The sequence below is a fragment of the Caretta caretta genome, chromosome 3 (genome assembly GCF_965140235.1).
Source record: "Caretta caretta isolate rCarCar2 chromosome 3, rCarCar1.hap1, whole genome shotgun sequence".
NCBI classification, from domain to species: domain Eukaryota; kingdom Metazoa; phylum Chordata; order Testudines; family Cheloniidae; genus Caretta; species Caretta caretta.
Genome location: NC_134208.1, coordinates 96955055 through 96969141, shown reverse-complemented (window position 1 = coordinate 96969141; position 14087 = coordinate 96955055). Strand labels below are relative to the sequence as shown.

The window sequence follows — 14087 nt, the reverse complement described above, 5'->3', positions numbered from 1 at the left end:
CAGGGCTTAGGGGTAGGCACTGCAGGACCAGGATGCTTCTAGGACTAGTTTGCATATCAGGGTCCCGAAGCAGACCTTTCACCTTAGAGCTACCTTTCCCACCAGACACATGGCTTCTGAAGTCTGCGAGCCTGACTTGAAGGTACTGCAGAGGGCCAGATTTTCAGGGAGTGACATCACAGAGTAGTGGCACTTAGACTCAGTCACTTCCCCACTGCTGCTGTTGATTTGGTTTTACATAATCAGCAAGGATTTTTCTTTTCTGATAGGGGAATTCCAAGCATTAACTGCGGCTCTGTTGGTTCTGTCACTGAAGAGGTGAGAGGAACGAGCTCCAGAAACCACACTCTTGCTGTCCTTCAAAAGCTGTTGGTGGGAGGGATGGTGGTACAGGGCTGGTATTCTCATGGTTGCCTCTTTAATTTGCCTAGTCACTCACAGGGGGCAGTGTTTGAGCTGCATAAGAGTGGGTGGCGATGTTCCCACTGTCGCAAATGGTTAATAACAAGAAAAACAAAAGGCTCGATCCATCAAATTACTCAACAAGAAGGTGGAATGGCAATTGGTTCCCATGCTGAGAGCAAGGATTGTGCCCAATACAGCATTACAGGTAAGCAAATGTCCTTCCTCCTTGTGTGAAAAAAGTTATCACTTATGTAATGGATAAAAAAGCACTGAAATTGGATTCCCCACTGTCAGCAGGGCCAGTAGATACTCAACTGGGGTCAAGTGCTGACAGCACATTGCAATATGTGCTTCTTTTGATGTAATCACAATGTTAGGATGAAAGCTTGTTTTGCTTTACTCACTTGAGTAGACTGTTTGAAGTCAATGGGGTCATTTATGAGACTAAAGTGACCAGGACTTGGTTCTGTATGCACAAGGGGAATGAGGTAAATGTATTTGGATTTTAATACAGTTTTGAACAGAGTGTCTCAAAAAACTCTTAACTCCAAACTAAAATTGGCTTAGATTAAATCACTGCCACGAAGATCGAAATCAGTGAGTGGCCTGTAAACAGAGGGAAAATGATAATGTATGGTGTGGTGTGTGGGAGGTGACTGATGAGGTACTGTGGAACTTAGCGTTTGGACCAGTTTTATTTAAACCTTCATTAGGGATCTGGAAGAGGCAGTACACAGCACACTGCTGAAATACTAAATAATGCACACTGGATAGTACTAAATTCAAAAAAGGTGAAAAGAACAGTGAGGATAGAGAACTAAGGCAAAGGAGACTAGAAAGCTTAGCAGAAACCTGAGCAGAAAATAAAAGAATATTGAGATCCTGTTTGGGAAAATGCAAACTAGTCCATCTGAGGAAAAATAAACCAAAACACACATGGGAAAAGGACACCTGGGGAACAGTCCTACTAAAAGAGGGCTACACGTGGTAGTGGGCAGCATTTTCAATGTAATAGAGCAGGAAAAAAAGACCAGTGAGATTTTGTGTTGCATATGTAAAGGTATTATGTTAAAAAGCAATTAATAGTTCCTCTCTAAGGCTATGTCTACCCTGCAAACTAGGGCTCTAATGCCCCTGCTTGTGTACACATACTTGTGCTAACTCATACCAATGTTTGGGAAGCAGCAATAGAGGCCTGGCTTAACCATGCTGAGTATGTACCCACTGGTCATAGGTGGGTTTGTGTGCAGTGCACCTAAGCCATGCCTTAGGGTATGTCTACACTACGGAATAAGGTCGAATTTATAGAAGTCGGTTTTTTAGAAATCGGTTTTATATATTCGAGTGTGTGTGTCCCCACAGAAAATGCTCTAAGTGCATTAAGTGCATTAACTCGGCGGAGTGCTTCCACAGTACCGAGGCTAGAGTCGACTTCCGGAGCGTTGCACTGTGGGTAGCTATCCCACAGTTCCCGCAGTCTCCGCTGCCCATTGGAATTCTGGGTTGAGATCCCAATGCCTGATGGGGCTAAAACATTGCCGCGGGTGGTTCTGGGTACGTATCGTCAGGCCCCCGTTCCCTCCCTCCCTCCGTGAAAGCAAGGGCAGACAATCATTTCGTGCCTTTTTTCCTGAGTTACCTGTGCAGACGCCATACCACGGCAAGCATGGAGCCCGCTCAGGTAACCGTCACCCTATGTCTCCTGGGTGCTGGCAGACGCGGTACGGCTTTGCTGCACAGTAGCAGCAACCCATTGCCTTCTGGCAGCAGACGGTGCAATACGATTGGTAGTCATCCTCGTCGTGTCCGAGGTGCTCCTGGCCACGTCGGCTGGGAGCGCCTGGGCAGACATGGGCGCAGGGACTAAATTTGGAGTGACTTGACCAGGTCATTCTCTTTAGTCCTGCAGTCAGTCCTATTGAACCGTCTTATGGTGAGCGGGCAGGAGATACAGACTGCTAGCAGTCGTACTGTACCATCTTCTGCCAGGCAGGCAAGAGATGAGGATGGCTAGCAGTCGTATTGTACCATCTTATGCCAGGCAGGCAAGAGATGGGGATGGCTAGCAGTTGTACTGTACCATCTTCTGCCGAGCAGTCATGAGATGTGGATGGCATGCAGTCCTTCTGCACCGTCTGCTGCCAGCCAAAGATGTAAAAGATAGATGGAGTGGGTCAAAACAAGAAATAGACCAGATTTGTTTTGTACTCATTTGCCTCCTCCCCTGTCCAGGGGACTCATTCCTCTAGGTCACACTGCAGTCACTCACAGAGAAGGTGCAGCGAGGTAAATCTAGCCATGTATCAATCAGAGGCCAGGCTAACCTCCTTGTTCCAATAAGAACGATAACTTAGGTGCACCATTTCTTATTGGAACCCTCCGTGAAGTCCTGCCTGAAATACTCCTTGATGTACAGGCACCCTCTTTGTTGATTTTAGCTCCCTGAAGCCAACCCTGTAAGCCGTGTCGTCAGTCGCCCCTCCCTCCGTCAGAGCAACGGCAGACAATCGTTCCGCGCCTTTTTTCTGTGCGGACGCCATACCAAGGCAAGCATGGAGGCCGCTCAGCTCACTTTGGCAATTAGGAGCACATTAAACACCACACGCATTATCCAGCAGTATATGCAGCACCAGAACCTGGCAAAGCGATACCGGGCGAGGAGGCGACGTCAGCGCGGTCACGTGAGTGATCAGGACATGGACACAGATTTCTCTGAAAGCATGGGCCCTGACAATGCATGCATCATGGTGCTAATGGGGCAGGTTCATGCTGTGGAACGCCGATTCTGGGCTCGGGAAACAAGCACAGACTGGTGGGACCGCATAGTGTTGCAGGTCTGGGACGATTCCCAGTGGCTGCGAAACTTTCGCATGCGTAAGGGCACTTTCATGGAACTTTGTGACTTGCTTTCCCCTGCCCTGAGGCGCATGAATACCAAGATGAGAGCAGCCCTCACAGTTGAGAAGCGAGTGGCGATAGCCCTGTGGAAGCTTGCAACGCCAGACAGCTACCGGTCAGTTGGGAATCAATTTGGAGTGGGCAAATCTACTGTGGGGGCTGCTGTGATGCAAGTAGCCCACCAATCAAAGATCTGCTGATATCAAGGGTAGTGACCCTGGGAAATGTGCAGGTCATAGTGGATGGCTTTGCTGCAATGGGATTCCCTAACTGTGGTGGGGCTATAGACGGAACCCATATCCCTATCTTGGCACCGGACCACCAAGCCGCCGAGTACATAAACTGCAAGGGGTACTTTTCGATAGTGCTGCAAGCTCTGGTGGATCACAAGGGACGTTTCACCAACATTAACGTGGGATGGCCGGGAAAGGTGCATGATGCTCGCATCTTCAGGAACTCTGGTCTGTTTCAAAAGCTGCAGGAAGGGACTTTATTCCCAGACCAGAAAATAACTGTTGGGGATGTTGACATGCCTATATGTATCCTTGGGGACCCAGCCTACCCCTTAATGCCATGGCTCATGAAGCCGTACACAGGCAGCCTGGACAGTAGTCAGGAGCTGTTCAACTACAGGCTGAGCAAGTGCAGAATGGTGGTGGAATGTGCATTTGGACGTTTAAAGGCGCGCTGGCGCAGTTTACTGACTCGCTTAGACCTCAGCGAAACCAATATTCCCACTGTTATTACTGCTTGCTGTGTGCTCCACAATATCTGTGAGAGTAAGGGGGAGACGTTTATGGCGGGGTGGGAGGTTGAGGGAAATCGCCTGGCTGCTGGTTACGCGCAGCCAGACACCAGGGCGGTTAGAAGAGCACAGGAGGGCGCGGTACGCATCAGAGAAGCTTTGAAAACCAGTTTCATGACTGGCCAGGCTACGTTGTGAAAGTTCTGTTTGTTTCTCCTTGATGAAACCCCCCGCCCCTTGGTTCACTCTACTTCCCTGTAAGCTAACCACCCGCCCCTCCTCCCTTCAATCACCGCTTGCAGAGGCAATAAAGTCATTGTTGCTTCACATTCATGCATTCGTTATTCATTCATCACACAAATAGGGGGATGACTACCAAGGTAGCCCAGGAGGGGTGGTGGAGGAGGGAAGGAAAATGCCACACAGCACTTTAAGCACAGCACTTTAAAAGTTTACAACTTTAAAATTTATTGAATGACAGCCTTCTTTTTTTTGGGCAATCCTCTGTGGTGGAGTGGCTGGTTGGCCGGAGGACCCCCCACCGCGTTCTTGGGCATCTGGGTGTGGAGGCTATGGAACTTGGGGAGGAGGGCGGTTGGTTACAGAGGGGCAGCAGTGGCAGTCTGTGCTCGAGCTGCCTTTGCTGCAGCTCAACCATACACTGGAGCATATTGGTTTGATCCTCCAGCAGCCTCAGCATTGAATCCTGCCTCCTCTCATCACGCTGCCGCCACATTTGAGCTTCAGCCCTGTCTTCAGCCCGCCACTTACTCTCTTCAGCCCACCACTTACTCTCTTCAGCCCGCCACCTCTCCTCCCGGTCATTTTGTGCTTTCCTGCACTCTGACATTATTTGCCTCCACGCATTCGTCTGTGCTCTGTCAGTGTGGGAGGACAGCATGAGCTCGGAGAACATTTCATCGCGAGTGCATTATTTTTCTTTCTAAGCTTCACTAGCCTCTGGGAAGGAGAAGATCCTGTGATCATTGAAACACATGCAGCTGGTGGAGAAAAAAAAAGGGACAGCGGTATTTAAAAAGACACATTTTATAAAACAGTGGCTACACTCTTTCAGGGTAAACCTTGCTGTTAACATTACATACATAGCACATGTGCTTTCGTTACAAGGTCGCATTTTGCCTCTTCCCACCACGTGACTACGCCCTCAACCTTCCCCCCTCCCTGTGGCTAACAGCGGGGAACATTTCTGTTTAGCCACAGGCAAACAGCCCAGCAGGAATGGGCTCCTCTGAGTGTCCTCTGAAGAAAAGCACTCTATTTCAACCAGGTGACCATGAATTATATCTCACTCTCCTGAGGATAACACAGAGAGATAAAGAACGGATGTTGTTTGAATGCCAGCAAACATACACTGCAATGCTTTGTTCTACAATGATTCCCGAGTACGTGTTACTGGCCTGGAGTGGTAAAGTGTCCTACCATGAAGGACGCAATAAGGCTGCCCTCCCCAGAAACCTTTTGCAAAGGCTTTAGGACTACATCTAGGAGAACCGCAAATGCCAGGGCAAAGTAATCCTTTCACATGCTTGCTTTTAAACCATGTATAGTATTTTAAAAGGTACACTCACCAGAGGTCCCTTCTCCGCCTGCTGGGTCCAGGAGGCAGCCTTGGGTGGGTTTGGGGGGTACTGGCTCCAGGTCTAGGGTGAGAAACAGTTCCTGGCTGTCGGGAAAACCGGTTTCTCCGCTTGCTTGCTGTGAGCTATCTACAACCTCCTCCTCCTCATCATCTTCTTCGTCCCCAAAACCTGCTTCCGTATTGCCTCCATCTCCATTGAAGGAGTCAAACAACACGGCGGGGGTAGTGGTGGCTGAACCCCCTAAAATGGCATGCAGCTCATCATAGAAGCGGCATGTTTGGGGCTCTGACCCAGAGCAGCTGTTCGCCTCTCTGGTTTTCTGGTAGGCTTGCCTCAGCTCCTTCAGTTTCACGTGGCACTGCTTCAGGTCCCTGTTATGGCCTCTGTCCTTCATGCCCTGGGAGATTTTCACAAAGGTTTTGGCATTTCGAAAACTGGAACGGAGTTCTGATAGCATGGATTCCTCTCCCCAAACAGCGATCAGATCCCGTACCTCCCGTTCGGTCCATGCTGGAGCTCTTTTGCGATTCTGGGACTCCATCATGGTCACCTGTGCTGATGAGCTCTGCATGGTCACCTGCAGCTTGCCACGCTGGCCAAACAGGAAATGAGATTCAAAAGTTCGCGGTTCTTTTCCTGTCTACCTGGCCAGTGCATCTGAGTTGAGAGTGCTGTCCAGAGCGGTCAGAATGGAGCACTCTGGGATAGCTCCCAGAGGCCAATACCATCAAATTGTGTCCACAGTACCCCAAATTCGACCCGGCAACGTCGATTTAAGCGCTAATCCACTTGTCAGGGGTGGAGTAAGGAAATCGATTTTAAGAGCCCTTTAAGTCAAAATAAAGGGCTTCATTGTGTGGACGGGTGCAGGTTTACATCGATTTAACGCTGCTAAATTCGACCTAAAGTCCTAGTGTAGACCAGGGCTTAGTTGCTGCTACCCATGCTACCATGAGCTACACTGCTATTTATACTCGCACTAGCTCCCTGAGAGCTAGCTTGAGTATGTGTACATGAGCAGAGAAATCAAACCCCTAGCTCATAGGGTAGATGTGGTCTGAGGGTCAGATCCTGTGGTCTGGCTGTGGTAGGGATGCGGGCATTAGCTTAGGGCTAGCTGGGGATTGGGCATGTCTCCAGTATAAACTAGAGCAGCATTGGGGCGGCTTTAATTTATGCCTGACTGCCAGCTGTGGCAAAGGGTGGTTCCAGCAGCAGTTGGGGATCTTTGAGGCAAGGAGTGTGCTAGGAATGCCACCTACACTGAGAATCAGGGGTGATATTGGCATGTGAGCCATAACATGCCACCTAAGGATTCCCCTAGACAGTGGAATGCTCAGGGAACCAGATCTACTGGCTTTATTTCTGCTTGGTACCTGGTACTTGGTTCTATCAAACCACTGCAAAGGTGGCAGAATGGGGCAGGAGATCTGGTCCTCTCTCTCTGGTGCACTTGGGACATTGGTTCAGATTTTCAACTGTGGTCCAACTGCAATGAACAAAAGACGGGGGGTACTACGCAAAGGCTGATGAGGTAACCTCTGACAGGAATTGCAACTGCATGCAATGTCTTTGGGGACCACACTGTGTTAAGTTTATGAATCACTGTGGGCCAGGGACTGTATGGCACTCCAGTGGGGAGGGTTACCATAGCTCCTCCAGGTACCAAAAACAATAGGGGGTGATTAAAGTGAATCACTCAGGTTGTAAACACCTCCGAAGATGCTAGTGCATACTGGTTCAAGCTGGGTTTTCTGGAGGCCAACAGACAAAGAATGGGCTTTTGATATAAAAAGGATGAGTTCAGACTAACACAGAACTTTCTTTTAATTCAGCAAATTGACAGGACCTTCTGTCCAACGGGGGCGGGGGATTGAATCCTTGCGGAAGAAGGGTTGGACTTCAGCTTACTAGGACCCCCTAGGACTGATGGGTAAGCTTTTAGCATGCATCTAGTCACCTGATTGTTTTATATGCTTTTCTGTAATGCTTTTACCTTAAGAATAAATGTCTTTTGCTTTGTGAAGGCCGGTTGGTAACTGCTATACAGTGTTGCAGCCCCTGCAGAAAGGTTAACCACAGGTGCTGGACACCGGTCACATCTGGTGGGGAAATCACTCTGAGGTACAGATGGACTGCAAGCCTAAACCCCTGTCTGGATGAGGAGAGACGAGGGGTCTCTGCCCCAGAGAGCTAATGGCAGGGAGTCTGAAAGCTTAAGGTGTCTCAGAGGTGAAGTTAACTCAGAAACTGTGACCTAATGATCATGGTTCTATCTCTGTGTATCAAAGCCCTCTTACCTATGGTGCCATAGGTGGCTGCCTCTTTAGGCAATGCCCAGCGCTGCTGCTGCTAAGTGCAAAACTAGCAGAGGGAAGAAGATGTTTTGCCTTATGAACTTAATTTCATCCCCTCCTGCACTATCCAGAACTGGGCCTTGGGATTGCTGTTGCTGTTATGAGGCAAAACCCGTAGCTGCAAGTGATAGGAATGAAATGTTTCACTAAGGGAAGGGGAAACCCTCCACTTTCCTCACACATGCATGGAGTTTGTCCCCTTTAGCAAGTGCTCATTGCTCAACTAATCAGGTACTGTAAGCCAAAGACATATCTTGGAAAGAAGGGTGTCCAGCTACTAATGCTGCCACATCACAAGACCAGTTTCAAAGGGGTGTGAACAAACAGGGGTGTAAAAATCACCTTGACATGTCACGGCTAGCTCTTCAGAGGGCTTTTAAACTGGCCACATTTAAAAGCAAAGCTATGAGCAGGAATGTAAAGGGAATATACTGTCGAGAATATAACAAGTAGTGATGTAGCTGTGCCAGAAGTGTATTCCAGTATCTTTTTACAGGCCAGATTGCTTTAATCGAAGGCAGCCTTCCACAGGAAAGGAGTTTTGAGACAGGAGAGAAATAAGATTCTAGTAGGCTTCCAGCGGTATCTCAGAGGAGATTGTATAAGCTTCTATATCACTTTATCCTTTATATTCCTATAGCCGCATAGAAGAGAAGTGTTTTTGCATCCAACCCCTATTTTTTTTCCATTAAAAGGCAAGCTTTGTTGTAAGAAATTTTTATATGCAGCAAAGCAAGAGATGGTTAATATTCAACAAGAGTAACTCTTCCCCCTATATTCTCTCCCTAGATTTAGTTGACTAGTTATTTAATGTGTTCAAGGGGAATAGAGTTCCATCTGTCCCTACATCTTTTATTAACTTCTTGACTTCCCCTCCATTGTGCTGCAGGACTCATTCATTTCCCCTAGGGTTGGCAAGCGATAAAAAAAATTAATTGCGATTAATCACATGATTAATTGCACTGTTAAACCATAAGAGAATGCCATTTATTTAAATAGTTTTGGATATTGTCTACATTTTCAAATATATTGATTTCAATTACAACACAGAATACAAGGTGTACAGTGCTCACTTTACATTTATTTTTGATTACGAATATTTGCACCGTAAAAAACAAAAGTAATAGTATTTTTCAGTTCACCTAATACAAGTACTGTAGTGCAATCTCTATCATGAAAGTTGCACTTACAAATGTAGAATTATGTACAAAAATAACTTCATTCAAAAATAAAACAATGTAAAACTTTAGAGCCTACAAGTCCATTCAGTCCTATTTCTTCTTCAGCCAATCGCTCAGACAAACAAGTTTGTTTACATTTGCAGGAGATAATGCTGCCCACTTCTTGTTTACAATATAACCTGAAAGAAAGACCAGGCATTCACATGGCACTGTTGTAGCCAGCGTTGCAAGATATTCATGTGCCAGATGCACTAAAGATTCATATGTCCCTTCATGCTTCAATCACCATTCCAAATGACATGTGTCCATGCTGATAATGGGTTCTGCTTGATAACCATCCAAAGCAGTGCGGACTGACGCATGTTCATTTTCATCATCTAAGTCAGATGCCACCGGCAGAAGGTTGTTTTTCTTTTTTGGTGGTTCGGGTTCTGTATTTTCTGCATCGGAGTGTTGCTCTTTTAAAACTTCTGAAAGCATGCTCAACAACTCATCTCTCTCAGATTTTGGAAGGCATTTCAGATTCTTAAACCTTGGGTCGAGTGTTGTAGCTATCTTTAGAAATCTCACATTGGTACCTCCTTTGCGTTTTGTCAAATCTGCAGCAAAAGTGTTCTTAAAACAAATGACATGTGCTAGGCCATCATCCGAGACTTCTATAACATGAACTGTATGGCAGAATGCGAGTAAAACAGAGTAGGAGACATACAATTCTCCCTCAAGGAGTTCAGCCATAAATTTAATTAATGCATTATTTTTTTAACAAGCATCATCAGTGTGGAAGCATATCCTCTGGAATGGTGGCTGAGGCATGAAGGAACATACAAATGTTTAGCATATCTGGCACATCAGTACCTTGCAATGCCAGCTACAAAAGTGACATGCGAATGCCTGTTCTCACTTTCAGATGACATTGTAAATAATGAAGATACAAATAATTGTATCTGATGAAGTGAGCTGTAGCTCACGAAAGCTCATGCTCAAATAAATTGGTTAGTCTCTAAGGTGCCACAAGTACTCCTTTTCTTTTTGCGAATACAGACTAACACGGCTGTTACTCTGAAACCTGTCATTGTAAATAAGAAGTGGGCAGCATTATCTCCCATAAAATGTAAACTAACTTGTTTGTCTTAGCAATTGGCTGAACATGAAGTAGGACTGAGTGGACTTGTAGGCTCTAAAGTTTTACATTGTTTTGTTTTTGAGTGCAGTTATTGTAACAAAAAAAATCTACATTTGTAAGTTGCACTTTCACCATAAAGAGATTGCACTACAGTACTTGTATGAGGTGAATTGAAAAATACTATTTCTTTTGTTTGCAATTTTTACAGTGCAAATATTTGTAATAAAAATAACAATAAGAAATAAATAACAAAAATAACAAATAAAAAAGTGTGCACTGTCTACTTTGTATACTGTGTTGTAACTGAAATCAATATACTGTAAAAGCTGGTTTATCCAGCACGTTGGGAAAATGGGGGGTGCTGGTAAGTGAAAAATGCCAGTTAACTGAGAGGAAGGGAGTTTGGATGCAGGAGGGGATGCGGGGCTGGGGGTTGGGTGCAAGCAGGGTTGTTGAAGCTTGGGCTCTGGGAGGGAGTTGGGTGTGGGAGGCAGTTTGCGGCATGGGAGGGGGTGCCAGGTGGCGGATCTGGGTGCCACTCACCTTGGATGGCTCCCCGCAAGTGGCGAACTGTCCTGGCTGCTCCTAGGCTGAGGCGCGGCAGGCGGCTCTGTGTGCTGCCCCTGCATTGAGTGCTGGCTCTGCAGCTCCCATTGGCTGGGAACCACGGCACCCCCTTCCTGCTGAAAAATATTTTCTGCTGTCAATGCCTCCACACTAGGCATGATTTATATGTCCTGCCTACTATCACAGCTATGAATGGGACCGGGACCCTAGTATTCTGCAGACTGCAGTTCTATTGGGTGAGACAAATGGAGCCTTTCCCTGGGCATGTTAGTAGTAACTGTGCAAAGCTTATATCAGGTGGAGAAAGCTTTACCTTACCCAGCATAGCATGAAGTTCATGCATTTAGTTTCTTTGCCAATCTGTCACAATTTTTTTTTTAAAAAGCAGTGAATGAAAAGAGCAATTCCAGTTCTGTCATGGGGGAACAAATTTTTCAAGCATTCCTTTGGAGGTTGGAGCATTCTGCATTTTACTTTCCTTTGTAAAACACTTTCCTCCCTCCTGCTGTCGACTTGGCTGACTCCGCAATTTGTTACACCCAGCAAGTGAGCTAGTCCTTCCCAGAGCCAAACTGGCACTTGGAAAGCCTTTTTTGTTTTTTTTTTTAAAGTCTGTACCCAGTTGAACATCATCCAAAAACCCTGTGAGGAGGAGGAGGAGGTGCAGCACAGAGCAGACAGGGGGGAAGGGGTGGAGAGAGACAATACTGTAATGTGATTGCTTTGCTGCCATAGCTAGGATTGGTGTAGAGGCAGGATACTTTCAAGAGTGTTTAAATTGCTTCATATTTTGGGGGTCACTGCTATGTTTTGGTGGTAATTATCCCGATTGCTTCAAGGACCAGAGATTCTAATTGTCTGTCTCTATTGCTGGTTACCATAAACAGTGTATAGACCGGATGGTGGGAACTGAGAAAAAAGAGAAGAATCAACTGCATTTAATAAAATGTGACAAGTATATAGCATACCTACCAAGAAATAAACAGCCATGCCTTCTTAACAGCTCAACTAGTTATACAAAGATCAATGTATTCAAGATTTATATCTATAAACTGGAGGGAAGTCACATAAAAAAACAAAAATCAGTGAAGGACTTCAAGGACTGTTTTATGGGAAAGATTAAAATAGCTAGAAATGTCTGTCTGTCTAGATGTTTATATCACATTCATCACTGTCATGTACTATGCTGCTGGGCCTATGACTAAACTGGGGGTGAGGGATCTGGTAACTGTCTACAAGTATTGCAAGGTTGTAGGCACCAAGGAGTGTGAGAAATTGTTTAGGAAGGTTCAAGGAGTACAACCCAGGAGTAATAGGATGAAATGAGGGAAAAATTAGGCTAAATATCAGGAAATATTCCGCCAAGTGCGAGCTGGTAGATTGTAGCTAGAAGTGATAGAAGACTCGTCACTTGAGTAATTTCAAATAGGACTGGAAGAATCACTCTAGAAAATATATTGTAGTAACAATCCTGCATCAGCAGAGGGACGGTGTAGATGATAGATCGTTTTTGTCTATTATTCTGTGGCAACTCATTACCAGTGTAGTAAAGCACAATAGTACTCATCACAGTATATCTGATTTAGAGCAATGGGGCCCAAGCTATGATGGCCTCTGAGAACTGCAAAAAGATCTGTGGTGCTCCTTCTGAATCAACTATTACCCATCAAGTAGTGGTTCTCCCTGTTCATTGTAGTCCAGTCAATCACTCTCTTAGGCACTCCAAAAGGATTTTTAACCAACTAAATAAAAAAAATTAATAAACAGAAAATCCAAACCAAGCATCTCTTTGCTCCTAGAGTGGCTGCTTTGTGCCTTCCATTGTTGGGTGTTACTTTGGTACAAGTTCAGAAATGATCACATTTGCTGATGACACCGAAATTGGAGAAGCATCAGTGCAGACAAAGGAGGACAGAACCAACTTGTATATAACTCAGCTTTAGGGGCTTAGGAAGAAACTTTCTCTGTGGGGAAGTTATTCCATAACTGCTGACACAGGGTTTCTGGCACCTCCCTTTGAAGTGTCTGGTACTGGCTGCTGTTGGAGACAGGATACAGTCTAGGTGAACTACTGCTCTGTTCTGGTATGGTACTCCCTCTATCCTTGTGTTCAGATTAGAACAGTGAAGGCTGAAGGCAATGAGGGAAAATTTGATTCAAATAAATCAAAGTCCTGCATCTGGAGAGCCCAATTTGGGAACACTTATTCGCTAGCAAGCTTACTCACATTTAATAGCTAGCACTTACTCTCACACCAGTAGTCCCACTGAAGTCTAATGTTACACCAATAAGCAGTAATAGAACATAAATTATTATAGTGAATCAAATCTAATCCTTGGTGTATTACTGATCAACCCAGAGAGGAATAAGGAGAAGAAAGAGTGGAAGCAAACAGTGGGATCTACAACTGCCACTCATGTTTCGTCAGTGTTTTCAGTGTCCCTTATCACATGATCATTCATAGTAGTGGAATGGAAGTTGGAACAAGTAAGCAGGAGAATTGCTCAGGCTCGACTCCTTTCTTTTCTTTACTCACCAGGGGTTTCCTTTGTTTGTAGTTAAGAAGAAAAACAGTTGAGCTGTCACACTGGACATTTCATGTTTCCTCCCTTCCCTATTTTGATGAAGCAGGAGTTACTGCGACCTGAGGGAAAGCTCCATGACAGATGGAAGAAGCTAGTCTGAGAGAAAAGAACAATCAGTCATTTCAGAGCCACTGAATCAAGCTGTAAAGAGAAGGAAGTTGTTGCTAGAAGCTTTACAGAAAGTGTTTCAGTAGCTTGCCAGCCCTGCTCCTGCTGAGGTCTGAGAAGATTCTGGAGTGGCCATACAGAACCCCCAGTAAGTGTTTGTTGTTAGATTTCCCAAAGGGCCTTCAAAATCTCTGATTCCTGTTAGACACATCCCTCAAGAAAGTGAGAAAGGAGAGCTGAACATGAAGAACTGACTAAGAAAACCCCCTTGAGAGAACAGAAGCTGCTGTCCCTTTTCCTTTTATAATAATAGTAGTGATTGCTTGGTTAAACAAATGGCTAAAGTTGAAGGCCTGATGCTATACTGGCCTATTAACCCAGTCTTTTGCTGTACTATTGTGGACTGACATGTCTTCTAGTCCCCAAAAATGTAACCTTACACTACGTGCTTCCAGTGAAATTGCAACTCTTAATCATAGAGGGTTAATTCTAAAGAAACAAATCCTTAAATTCTGAG

At 45.5% G+C, this 14087-nt stretch overlaps 1 long non-coding RNA gene across 1 annotated transcript; it reads left to right on the top strand.

The window, feature by feature from the left end:
- The first annotated feature begins 468 nt into the window (after positions 1 to 468).
- LOC142071419 (uncharacterized) lies at positions 469 to 13541 on the top strand. The gene is made up of 3 exons (XR_012667452.1): positions 469 to 610; positions 7485 to 7582; positions 13436 to 13541. It is a non-coding gene; the product is annotated as an uncharacterized LOC142071419 (long non-coding RNA).
- The last annotated feature ends 546 nt before the right edge of the window (positions 13542 to 14087 follow it).